The sequence below is a fragment of the Bubalus kerabau genome, chromosome X (genome assembly GCF_029407905.1).
Source record: "Bubalus kerabau isolate K-KA32 ecotype Philippines breed swamp buffalo chromosome X, PCC_UOA_SB_1v2, whole genome shotgun sequence".
Lineage (NCBI taxonomy): Eukaryota > Metazoa > Chordata > Mammalia > Artiodactyla > Bovidae > Bubalus > Bubalus kerabau.
Window position 1 is genome coordinate 37,979,663 of NC_073647.1, and position 12,267 is coordinate 37,991,929.

Consider the following 12,267-nt stretch of genomic DNA (forward strand, 5'->3'; position numbering starts at 1 on the left):
TTTCCTTTGTTGTGCAAAAGCTTTTGAATTTAATTTGGCCCTATTCATTTACTTGTGCTTTTTGCTATATAATTTGCTCCTGTTCATTTATATCCATTACACTTGGAGGTGGGTCATAGAGTATCCTGCTGTGATTTATGTCAGAGAGTGTTTTGCCTATGTTTGCCTCTAGGAGTTTTATAGTTTCTGATCTTATGTTTCGATCTTTAATCCATTTTGAATTTATTTTGTGTATGGTGTTAGACAGTGTTCTAGTTTCATTCTTTTACAAGTGGCTGACCATTTTTCCCAGCACCTCTTCTTAAAGAGGTTGTCTTTTCTCCATTGTATAAACTTGCCTCCTTTGTCAAATATAAGGTGTCCATAGGCGAGTGGGTTTGTCTCTGGGCTTTCTATTTTGTTTTCTTGATCTGTATTTCTTCCTCTTTGGCAGTACCATACTGTTTTGATGACTGTAGCTTTGTAGTAGAGCCTGAAGTCAGGTAGGTTGATTCCTCCAGTTCCATTCTTCTTTGGTAAAGATGCTTTGGGCTATTCCAGGTTTTCTGTATTTCCATACAAACTGAGAAGCTATTTGTTCTAGTTCTGTGAAAAATACCATTGGTAGCTTGATAGACATTGCATTGAATCTATAGATTGCTTTGTGTTGTTTACTCATTTTCACTATATTGATCATTCTGATCCATGAACATGGTATATTTCTCCATCTATCTGTGTGATCTTTGATTTCTTTCATCAGTGCTTTACAGTTTTCTATGCATTGGTCTTTTTTTGGATCATCAAAACAGCAAGAGAGTTCAGAAAAACATCTATTTCTGCTTTATTGACTATGCCCAAGCATTTTAGTGTGTGGACCACAATAAACTGTGGAAAATACTGGAAGAGACGGGTATACCAGACCACCTGACCTGCCTGTTGAGAAACTTGTATGCAGGTCAGGAAGCAACAGTTAGAGGTGGACATGGAATAACAGCCTGGTTCCAAATAGGAAAAGGAGTATGTCAAGGCTGTATATTATGCCCCGACTCATTTAACTTCTATGCAGAGTACAACATGAGAAACTCTGGGCTGGAAGAAGCACACGCTGGACTCAAGATTGCCAGGAGAAATATCAATAACCTTAGATATGCAGATGACACCACTCCTTATGGCAGAAAGTGAAGAGGAAAAAAAAAGGCCTATGTATGAAAGTGAAAGAGGAGAGTGAAAATGTTGGCTTAAAACTCAACATTCAGAAAACGCAGATCATGGCATCTGGTCCCATCACTTCATGAGAAATAGACGGGGAAACAGTGGAACCAGTGTCAGGCTTTCTTTTTGGGGCTCCAAAACCACTGCAGATGGTGACTGCAGCCATGAAAGGGAAAGACGCTTACTCCTTGGAAGAAAAGCTATGACCCACCTAGACAGTGTATTAAAAGGAAGAGACATTACTTTACCGACAAAGGTCCATATGTAAAGCTAAGTTTTCCCAACAGTCATCATGTATGCATGGGAGAGTTGGACCATAAAGAAAGCTGAGCACTGAAGAACTGATTGTTTTGAACTGTGGTGTTGGGGAAGACTCTCGAGAGTCCCTTGGATTGCAAGGAAATCAATGCAGTCAATGCTAGAGGAAATCAGTCCTGAATATTCATTGGAAGGACTAATGCTGAAGCTCCAATACTTTGGCCATCTGAGGCAAAGACTGGCTCAATGGAAAAGACCCTGATGCAGGGAAAGATTGAAGGCCAGAGGAGAAGGGGACGACAAAGGATGAGATGGTTGGATGGCATCACCATCTTGATGGGCTTGAATTTTAAGCAAGCTCTGGGAGTTGGTGATGGACAGTGAAGCCTGATGTGCTGCAGACAATAGGGTCTCAGAGAGTCAGAATTGCCTGAGCCATTGAACGGAACTGATTGCAATTGGGAAAGTGTTTTGAGCACAGATCCTGACATGTCTGAAACCAGAACAGAAAAAGAAGTTTCTTTAACATGGAAGGATGAGTAGGGTCAGCAGGAACTCTGTGTGTGTGTGTGTGTGTGTGTGTGTGTGTAGGTGTGTGATGGGGCCAGGTGGGGATGGATGAGCAGACAGCATGATGGGGCAGTTTATCAGGAATTGATTCTCTCTGATAGTGAGCAGACTCTCAGAATGAGCTGATAAGGGAGACAGAAATGTTTGAATATCAGCGCTTGCTCAAGTTTGGGCGAAAGCTGAAGTTCAGAGGAGAGAAGCTTGGCTAAAGTTTAGCCAAGCCGAGTCAGCGTGTATTTTATGGATAATTGTGAGCACTTGGCCAGTCTCTGCCGTTGTTTAAGAGAGGCAAAGTCTATCCTTAGACAATAGCGTTGTTATTCAAATTGCAAGTCCATGTGCCTGACGCAGAAGGAGGCCCATCAAAACTTAACCTTAAAGTTTGGAACAGAGAAAGGTTGATTAAAGATTCATACAAGGAGATGGGTGGTTCATGCCCTAAGACCCCAAAGTGAGTAAAAGTTTTCAGTAAGTGCATGTACAATTAAATGTTAGGGAGAGTGGTGGTAAGTTGCTGCAGACTTCTTGGTGTCATACCCTTTGTGCTTAAGGTTAGGTCATGGTCAGGAAATGAGGTTCCTATAAACCTCTACTAGATGAATGTTATTCTCTGTCCTGACAATAAACGGCAGTCTCAAGGCACAGCTTTCACCCTGCAATGTCCCAGTGCTGGTTAAGGGGAAGCAGATCTCAGCCAGCAGCTCCTTCAGTGCCAGGTTCCCACACTCTGCCCAGCCGTCATCCCTGACGGAGACAGGCATCCAACATAATAGGTCCTCATTGTCCGTCCTTAGGGCACCCAAATGGGGAGACCAGTTCTCACAGACTGAGACCCAGAAAGAAATCCACTGCTAGTAGGTCGCAGCGACAGGGATGCGGGAGAGGTTCACTGCTCCTCAAGGCTTTGGCCAAGGCTAGTGGAGGGCCTTAGTGAGGGCTTTGGAGGGCTACAACATCTAGTCCCCAGTGTATTCCCTAGGCCCTCCAGCTCACCCACTGGCCCAAGTCTGCGTGAGCTCCAGGGCCTCCAGAATGAGGCCTGAATCTGCCTCTTATCTCAGTCTCCTCCTGATGACCGCCACACCACCCTTGATTTAATCACTTTCCCAATGGCCCCCTCATTGATAGTAAGTAACCTGTGGGCAGGGCCCACTGTGGTGCTGACCATCACCTAAGCAGGCCAACTAATGGTCACTCATTGACAGTTGGCTGCTTGTGAATGGGGCCCTCTGAGGCACCAAGCAATGTTTGAGCAGCACCTGTTGCCTAGGGACAGGATGGCTTGAAATGAAGCACACCAATGGCTTCCTGTTAAGGGCTGTGCTCCTCCTGCTCTGTTACACTGCAAAGAGTATAAGAATCACTGTGAATTTAAGGTTTGTCAAAGGAGTTTTCAGGGTTGGCTGGACTTCACATTCTTGTTGGCTTTGAAATATTTATACTATATTCTGAGCATGTGATCAAGTGGCAGCTGTTGGAGGGGCATAGAGATGACAGCACTGGTGACAGCTAGGCCTGGGAATATAATGAAAAGTATGATATGCAAAGTTAACTAATTATGTGAAATCAAATCTGAGGTCGGAAAGGAGTCAATCAAAAAGATTCCAGCACACTGGAAACAAAGTGTCCTTATGTAACAGAGCACAGCCCTTGGCGGGTAGCCATTGCTGTGCCTTATTATTCTGCATCCTGTTACTAGGCAACAGGATTGTCAGCCATTGGTCAGTGCCTCACTGGCCCCACCCACAAGCAACCAGCTATCACTGAGCTACCTGCAGGTACTTGTCCTGCTCAGCTCTTGGTCAGCCCTGCAATGGGATTTACCTACTGATAACTGACAAGGAGGAATGAATGTGGAAATGATTTAGTCAAGATTCAGGGTTACAGTGGTGAACTGATTTTGACTTTGAGCACTTTCCTTAAAAAATTAATAATAATAATAATAATCAGGAATGTATTTCTGATAGATGGGGCAAGTTGAGTTTCCTGGCTCAATTTGAGAGTTGAAGTGTCCCAAAAAATTTAGTGGAGGAGAAATGTAGAAATGTCTTTGTTCTGATGTGTACTCTGAGGGAGACTGTGTATTAAACTTTGGGCAACAGACTGAGCATTCACCAAGTCTGGGGGTCTTTAAAGCTCATGACAGGAGATCAAACACCCAACCTGTTCTTAATTACCCTTTTCCACCTTAAGTGCTTGCTCTTAAGTTCCTTAAGCTCCTCAGGAACCCCCAACAGGCAGAAGGTGGGCTAGAGATGAAGTGATTACTCTGAAAGGCTGAAGTGGGACAGAAAGGGTTTGGCAGATGTTACAGAGGGATGAAGGAGGCAGGAGTGTTGAAGTGGCACATATAAGTCAAAGGATAAATGAACTGAAAGGAAGTTTGAAGGTCATGAGGAGAAACACCATGGCCCTGAATCACCACTCCCCAGAATCAGACACACAGAGGTGTCAGCAGTGGAGAAGTTATAAAATGGCCTCCCTCAGCATCCATTAGCCCATGTTGATGGGCACAGGGGTACATTATGATGTCTAAGCCCCCCAAGATGCTATTGGCTGGGGTGGTGCCTAACTGACCAATCAGATTGAAGGGTTTGGCTCCTCATTGTCCTGAAAGGGTATTACTTGGGAGACCAGAGGCAGAGATTCTAGGTTAGGCCACTTCTTGGCATCATCCTGACTAAGGGAATCAGGAACCCACGGCAGTCAAGAAGAGTTACAAGGCGGTTTGCCTCAAGGATGAATGGACAAAAGAAGACCCTTTGTCAACGGAGGTACCGAGGCAGTGTGAAAGTAAGATGATTCCAACTAAGCTCCCCATGTTCTCCATTGACTTGGCTGCCCCAAACCTCTCCCCACCCTTGCCTGGCACAAAAGCCCTCATGAGCCCACATCCCTTTTTCATGAAATCTCCCTTCCAACTCCGCTTTTTTCTTTCCTAAAGTCTCATACCCTTGTCTTGTCTTTCCAGGCATGAAATATGACCATGAGGGTCAGAAGACCTCTTCAAGGAACCTTGAGAAAGAAAATCCGACCATATGCCACTCAGTCGAAGAAGTTGAAGACAACCAGAAAGCCCAAATGTTTTCTCTGTTCCTGTGCACGTAAGAAACTGAATCAAAGCCCTAAAAGGTACCAAAATTTGAGGCGGGATCAAAGAAGGAGGCAGAATCAAAAGAGAAGATAAGCTCAGCCACCCCAGTATAAGAGACCCTGGAGAAGTACAAGCTGGGCAGCCAGTAACTGACTCGAAAAAGTCAGACAGTGTAGAACTGTGCCTCCAGAGGTCTGCTTTTGTAGAAATGGCCAACCAAGGGAAGACTCTCACACTAACATAGTAAACCGATGGCTGCAATTACAATACACATCAAATGGTGAAAAGATATTTGCGTGTGTGTGAATTTTCTGATGGAAGGGAGGGAAAGAAGAGAAGAGGTGGGCACTGGAGATGGGAGGAATATGGGGTCCCGAGAGGTTGGGGAACAGACCCACGGGTCCCCAATTAGTCAGAGAGTAGTGGTCTGGATTGGGTCAGGAGTCTGCCCTGAAGATGGATAACCCTGCTTAACACTTGATTTCAAGAGCAAGGAGTAGTGCTATGGTGTTACAGCCTTTGCTTGGGGTGTGGAATGACATTAAGGTCTAGATTGCCAGACCCAGAAAGGAAGAGGTTGTCACATATGGGTGGTGAATCGGAAAGTCCCCCCGAGAAAGGTAGGCAGAAATGACCTCCTGGCCACCTACCTCATAAAAGGGATTGTTGCATCCCTCGCCTATGCTGTCGGCTAAAGGTGCTCAGAAGGCACGAAGTGCTGATACATTTAAAACCCACAAATAGCACTCCCAGAGAGTAGAATAATGTTTGGAGGGAAAAAACCAAATAATGATTACGACACCTTTTTGCTAAGAAAATTTTGGGAGCAATGTATTCCCAAAGGAAGAGCAGTGGTGGTGGCCCAATCCCAGTGCACGTTACAAACAGGATCACCACTCACAGATAATTTTTCTTTCCCCCCTTGGGGCAATATGCAGGTTGTGGAAGCATGGTTCCCTGATCAGCGATTGAACCCCGTGCCCTTCTAGAGAAAGTACGGAGTCCTAACCAGTTGACAGTCATGGAAGTCTGTACAGTGAAATTTTACATAAGTACTAACATAAGACTGAGTAAAAGCTGGTCTTTTAATTATCACCATACCCTAAGATTTCAAAATAACTACACTCGTAAAACATTCTTCCCCAATAAAGTCTTTTGTTAGTCCAAATTCTACAAGTTTATCATGGTTTAAAAAGAAGAGTACGAGATATTTAAGTTGGTGTGAACTTTCATTTTGAAATGTTTTAAAAGGTCCAAGGAATAGTCAAACAATTATGGAGCTGCATAAGGCAGTCTCTGACCATAAGAATCCTGCGTGGCTTCAGAAAGCTTTTTAGACAGAACTAAAACACAGAGTTTCACCATAGGCATCAAACGAGTTGAGTTCACATTTTAACTCAACGATATGTTATCTTTTATCTGGACTGCAGCTCCCTAATTAAGTCTTTCTGGCACTCTAACTCCTGGGAGACCCCAGTGATGATTCACAGTCAGTCACTGAATGTGATTTAAAATCAATAAAAGTGAAAGACCCCCTGGGTGTGCTGTCCTTTCTTTCCGTTTTTCTTTTTTTGAGTTCTTTTTTCTAAATTCATTTGTTTTGATTTGAGGCTAATTACGTTGCAATATTGTAGTGGTTTTTGCCATACATGGACATGAATCAGCCCTGGGTGTCCATGGGTTCCCCATCCTGAATCCCCCCTCCCACCTCCCTCCCCATCCCATGCCTCAGGGTCATCCCAGTGCACCAGCCCTGAGCACCTAGTCTCATGCATCAAACCTGGACTGGTGATCTGGTTCACATAGAATAATATACATGTTTCAAGGCTCTTCTCTCAAATCATCCTACCCTCGCCTTCTCCCACGGAGTCCAAAAGACTCTTCTATACATCTGTGTCTCTTTTGCTCTCTCGCATATAGGGTCATCATTGCCATCTTTCTAAATTCCATACATATGTGTTAGTGTACTGTATTGGTGTGTTTCTTCCTGACGTCCTTCACTCTGTATAAGAGGCTCCAGTTTCATCCTCCTCATTCGAACTGATTCAAACGTATTCTTTGTAATGGATGAGTTACATTCCATTGTGTATATGTACACCAGCTTTCTTATCCTTTAGTCAGCTGATGGACTTCTAGGTTGCTTCCATGTCCTGGCTATTATTCACAGTGCTGCGATGAACATTGGGGTACACGTGATTCTTTCAATTCTGGTGTCCTCGGTGTGCATGCCCAGCAGTGGGATTCCTGGGTCATATGGCAGTTCTAATTTCAGTTTTTTAAGGAGTCTCCACACTATTCTTCGTAGTGGCTGTACTCAATTGCATTCCCACCAACAACGTGAGAGGTTTCCCTTTTCTCACCACCCTCTCCAGCATTTATTGTTTGTAGACTTTTGGGTAACAGCCATTCTGACCAGCGTGAGAGGGTACCTCAAGGTCGATTGGGTTTGAATTTCTCTGATAATGAGTGATGTTGAGCATCTCTTCATGTGTTTGTTAGCCATCTGTATGTCTTCTTTGGAGAAATGTCTGTTTAGTTCTTCGGCCCGTTTTTTGAATTCATCATCTCTTGGTCTGCAATTGAGCTGTGGGAGCAGCTTTTATATTTTTGAGATTATTTCTTGGTCAGCTGCTTTGTTTGCTCTTACTTCCTCCCATTCTTAAGGCTGTCTTTTCACCTTGCTTATGCTTTCCTTTGTTGTGCAAAAGCTTTTGAATTTAATTTGGCCCTATTCATTTACTTGTGCTTTTTGCTATATAATTTGCTCCTGTTCATTTATATCCATTACACTTGGAGGTGGGTCATAGAGTATCCTGCTGTGATTTATGTCAGAGAGTGTTTTGCCTATGTTTGCCTCTAGGAGTTTTATAGTTTCTGATCTTATGTTTCGATCTTTAATCCATTTTGAATTTATTTTGTGTATGGTGTTAGACAGTGTTCTAGTTTCATTCTTTTACAAGTGGCTGACCATTTTTCCCAGCACCTCTTCTTAAAGAGGTTGTCTTTTCTCCATTGTATAAACTTGCCTCCTTTGTCAAATATAAGGTGTCCATAGGCGAGTGGGTTTGTCTCTGGGCTTTCTATTTTGTTTTCTTGATCTGTATTTCTTCCTCTTTGGCAGTACCATACTGTTTTGATGACTGTAGCTTTGTAGTAGAGCCTGAAGTCAGGTAGGTTGATTCCTCCAGTTCCATTCTTCTTTGGTAAAGATGCTTTGGGCTATTCCAGGTTTTCTGTATTTCCATACAAACTGAGAAGCTATTTGTTCTAGTTCTGTGAAAAATACCATTGGTAGCTTGATAGACATTGCATTGAATCTATAGATTGCTTTGTGTTGTTTACTCATTTTCACTATATTGATCATTCTGATCCATGAACATGGTATATTTCTCCATCTATCTGTGTGATCTTTGATTTCTTTCATCAGTGCTTTACAGTTTTCTATGCATTGGTCTTTTTTTGGATCATCAAAACAGCAAGAGAGTTCAGAAAAACATCTATTTCTGCTTTATTGACTATGCCCAAGCATTTTAGTGTGTGGACCACAATAAACTGTGGAAAATACTGGAAGAGACGGGTATACCAGACCACCTGACCTGCCTGTTGAGAAACTTGTATGCAGGTCAGGAAGCAACAGTTAGAGGTGGACATGGAATAACAGCCTGGTTCCAAATAGGAAAAGGAGTATGTCAAGGCTGTATATTATGCCCCGACTCATTTAACTTCTATGCAGAGTACAACATGAGAAACTCTGGGCTGGAAGAAGCACACGCTGGACTCAAGATTGCCAGGAGAAATATCAATAACCTTAGATATGCAGATGACACCACTCCTTATGGCAGAAAGTGAAGAGGAAAAAAAAAGGCCTATGTATGAAAGTGAAAGAGGAGAGTGAAAATGTTGGCTTAAAACTCAACATTCAGAAAACGCAGATCATGGCATCTGGTCCCATCACTTCATGAGAAATAGACGTGGAAACAGTGGAACCAGTGTCAGGCTTTCTTTTTGGGGCTCCAAAACCACTGCAGATGGTGACTGCAGCCATGAAAGGGAAAGACGCTTACTCCTTGGAAGAAAAGCTATGACCCACCTAGACAGTGTATTAAAAGGAAGAGACATTACTTTACCGACAAAGGTCCATATGTAAAGCTAAGTTTTCCCAACAGTCATCATGTATGCATGGGAGAGTTGGACCATAAAGAAAGCTGAGCACTGAAGAACTGATTGTTTTGAACTGTGGTGTTGGGGAAGACTCTCGAGAGTCCCTTGGATTGCAAGGAAATCAATGCAGTCAATGCTAGAGGAAATCAGTCCTGAATATTCATTGGAAGGACTAATGCTGAAGCTCCAATACTTTGGCCATCTGAGGCAAAGACTGGCTCAATGGAAAAGACCCTGATGCAGGGAAAGATTGAAGGCCAGAGGAGAAGGGGACGACAAAGGATGAGATGGTTGGATGGCATCACCATCTTGATGGGCTTGAATTTTAAGCAAGCTCTGGGAGTTGGTGATGGACAGTGAAGCCTGATGTGCTGCAGACAATAGGGTCTCAGAGAGTCAGAATTGCCTGAGCCATTGAACGGAACTGATTGCAATTGGGAAAGTGTTTTGAGCACAGATCCTGACATGTCTGAAACCAGAACAGAAAAAGAAGTTTCTTTAACATGGAAGGATGAGTAGGGTCAGCAGGAACTCTGTGTGTGTGTGTGTGTGTGTGTGTGTGTGTAGGTGTGTGATGGGGCCAGGTGGGGATGGATGAGCAGACAGCATGATGGGGCAGTTTATCAGGAATTGATTCTCTCTGATAGTGAGCAGACTCTCAGAATGAGCTGATAAGGGAGACAGAAATGTTTGAATATCAGCGCTTGCTCAAGTTTGGGCGAAAGCTGAAGTTCAGAGGAGAGAAGCTTGGCTAAAGTTTAGCCAAGCCGAGTCAGCGTGTATTTTATGGATAATTGTGAGCACTTGGCCAGTCTCTGCCGTTGTTTAAGAGAGGCAAAGTCTATCCTTAGACAATAGCGTTGTTATTCAAATTGCAAGTCCATGTGCCTGACGCAGAAGGAGGCCCATCAAAACTTAACCTTAAAGTTTGGAACAGAGAAAGGTTGATTAAAGATTCATACAAGGAGATGGGTGGTTCATGCCCTAAGACCCCAAAGTGAGTAAAAGTTTTCAGTAAGTGCATGTACAATTAAATGTTAGGGAGAGTGGTGGTAAGTTGCTGCAGACTTCTTGGTGTCATACCCTTTGTGCTTAAGGTTAGGTCATGGTCAGGAAATGAGGTTCCTATAAACCTCTACTAGATGAATGTTATTCTCTGTCCTGACAATAAACGGCAGTCTCAAGGCACAGCTTTCACCCTGCAATGTCCCAGTGCTGGTTAAGGGGAAGCAGATCTCAGCCAGCAGCTCCTTCAGTGCCAGGTTCCCACACTCTGCCCAGCCGTCATCCCTGACGGAGACAGGCATCCAACATAATAGGTCCTCATTGTCCGTCCTTAGGGCACCCAAATGGGGAGACCAGTTCTCACAGACTGAGACCCAGAAAGAAATCCACTGCTAGTAGGTCGCAGCGACAGGGATGCGGGAGAGGTTCACTGCTCCTCAAGGCTTTGGCCAAGGCTAGTGGAGGGCCTTAGTGAGGGCTTTGGAGGGCTACAACATCTAGTCCCCAGTGTATTCCCTAGGCCCTCCAGCTCACCCACTGGCCCAAGTCTGCGTGAGCTCCAGGGCCTCCAGAATGAGGCCTGAATCTGCCTCTTATCTCAGTCTCCTCCTGATGACCGCCACACCACCCTTGATTTAATCACTTTCCCAATGGCCCCCTCATTGATAGTAAGTAACCTGTGGGCAGGGCCCACTGTGGTGCTGACCATCACCTAAGCAGGCCAACTAATGGTCACTCATTGACAGTTGGCTGCTTGTGAATGGGGCCCTCTGAGGCACCAAGCAATGTTTGAGCAGCACCTGTTGCCTAGGGACAGGATGGCTTGAAATGAAGCACACCAATGGCTTCCTGTTAAGGGCTGTGCTCCTCCTGCTCTGTTACACTGCAAAGAGTATAAGAATCACTGTGAATTTAAGGTTTGTCAAAGGAGTTTTCAGGGTTGGCTGGACTTCACATTCTTGTTGGCTTTGAAATATTTATACTATATTCTGAGCATGTGATCAAGTGGCAGCTGTTGGAGGGGCATAGAGATGACAGCACTGGTGACAGCTAGGCCTGGGAATATAATGAAAAGTATGATATGCAAAGTTAACTAATTATGTGAAATCAAATCTGAGGTCGGAAAGGAGTCAATCAAAAAGATTCCAGCACACTGGAAACAAAGTGTCCTTATGTAACAGAGCACAGCCCTTGGCGGGTAGCCATTGCTGTGCCTTATTATTCTGCATCCTGTTACTAGGCAACAGGATTGTCAGCCATTGGTCAGTGCCTCACTGGCCCCACCCACAAGCAACCAGCTATCACTGAGCTACCTGCAGGTACTTGTCCTGCTCAGCTCTTGGTCAGCCCTGCAATGGGATTTACCTACTGATAACTGACAAGGAGGAATGAATGTGGAAATGATTTAGTCAAGATTCAGGGTTACAGTGGTGAACTGAATTTGACTTTGAGCACCTTCCTTCAAATCTAATAATAATAATAATAATCAGGAATGTATTTCTGGTACATGGGGCAAGTTGAGTTTCCTGGCTCAATATGAGAGTTGAAGTGTCCCAACAAACTTATTGGAGGAGACATGTAGAAGTGTTTTTGTTCTGATGTGTACTCTGAGGGAGACTGTGTATTAAACTTTGGGCAACAGACTGAGCATTCACCAAGTCTGGGGGTCGTTAAAGCTCATGACAGGAGATCAAACACCCAACCTGTTCTTAATTACCCTTTTCCACCTTAAGTGCTTGCTCTTAAGTTCCTTAAGCCCCTCAGGAAACCCCAACAGGCAGAAGGTGGGCTAGAGATGAAGTGATTACTCTGAAAGGCTGAAGTGGGACAGAAAGGGTTTGGCAGATGTTTACAGAGGGATGAAGGAGGCAGGAGTGTTGAAGTGGCACATATAAGTCAAAGGATAAATGGAACTGAAAGGAAGTTTGAAGGTCATGAGGAGAAACACATGGCCCTGAATCACCACTGCCCAGAATCAGACACACAGA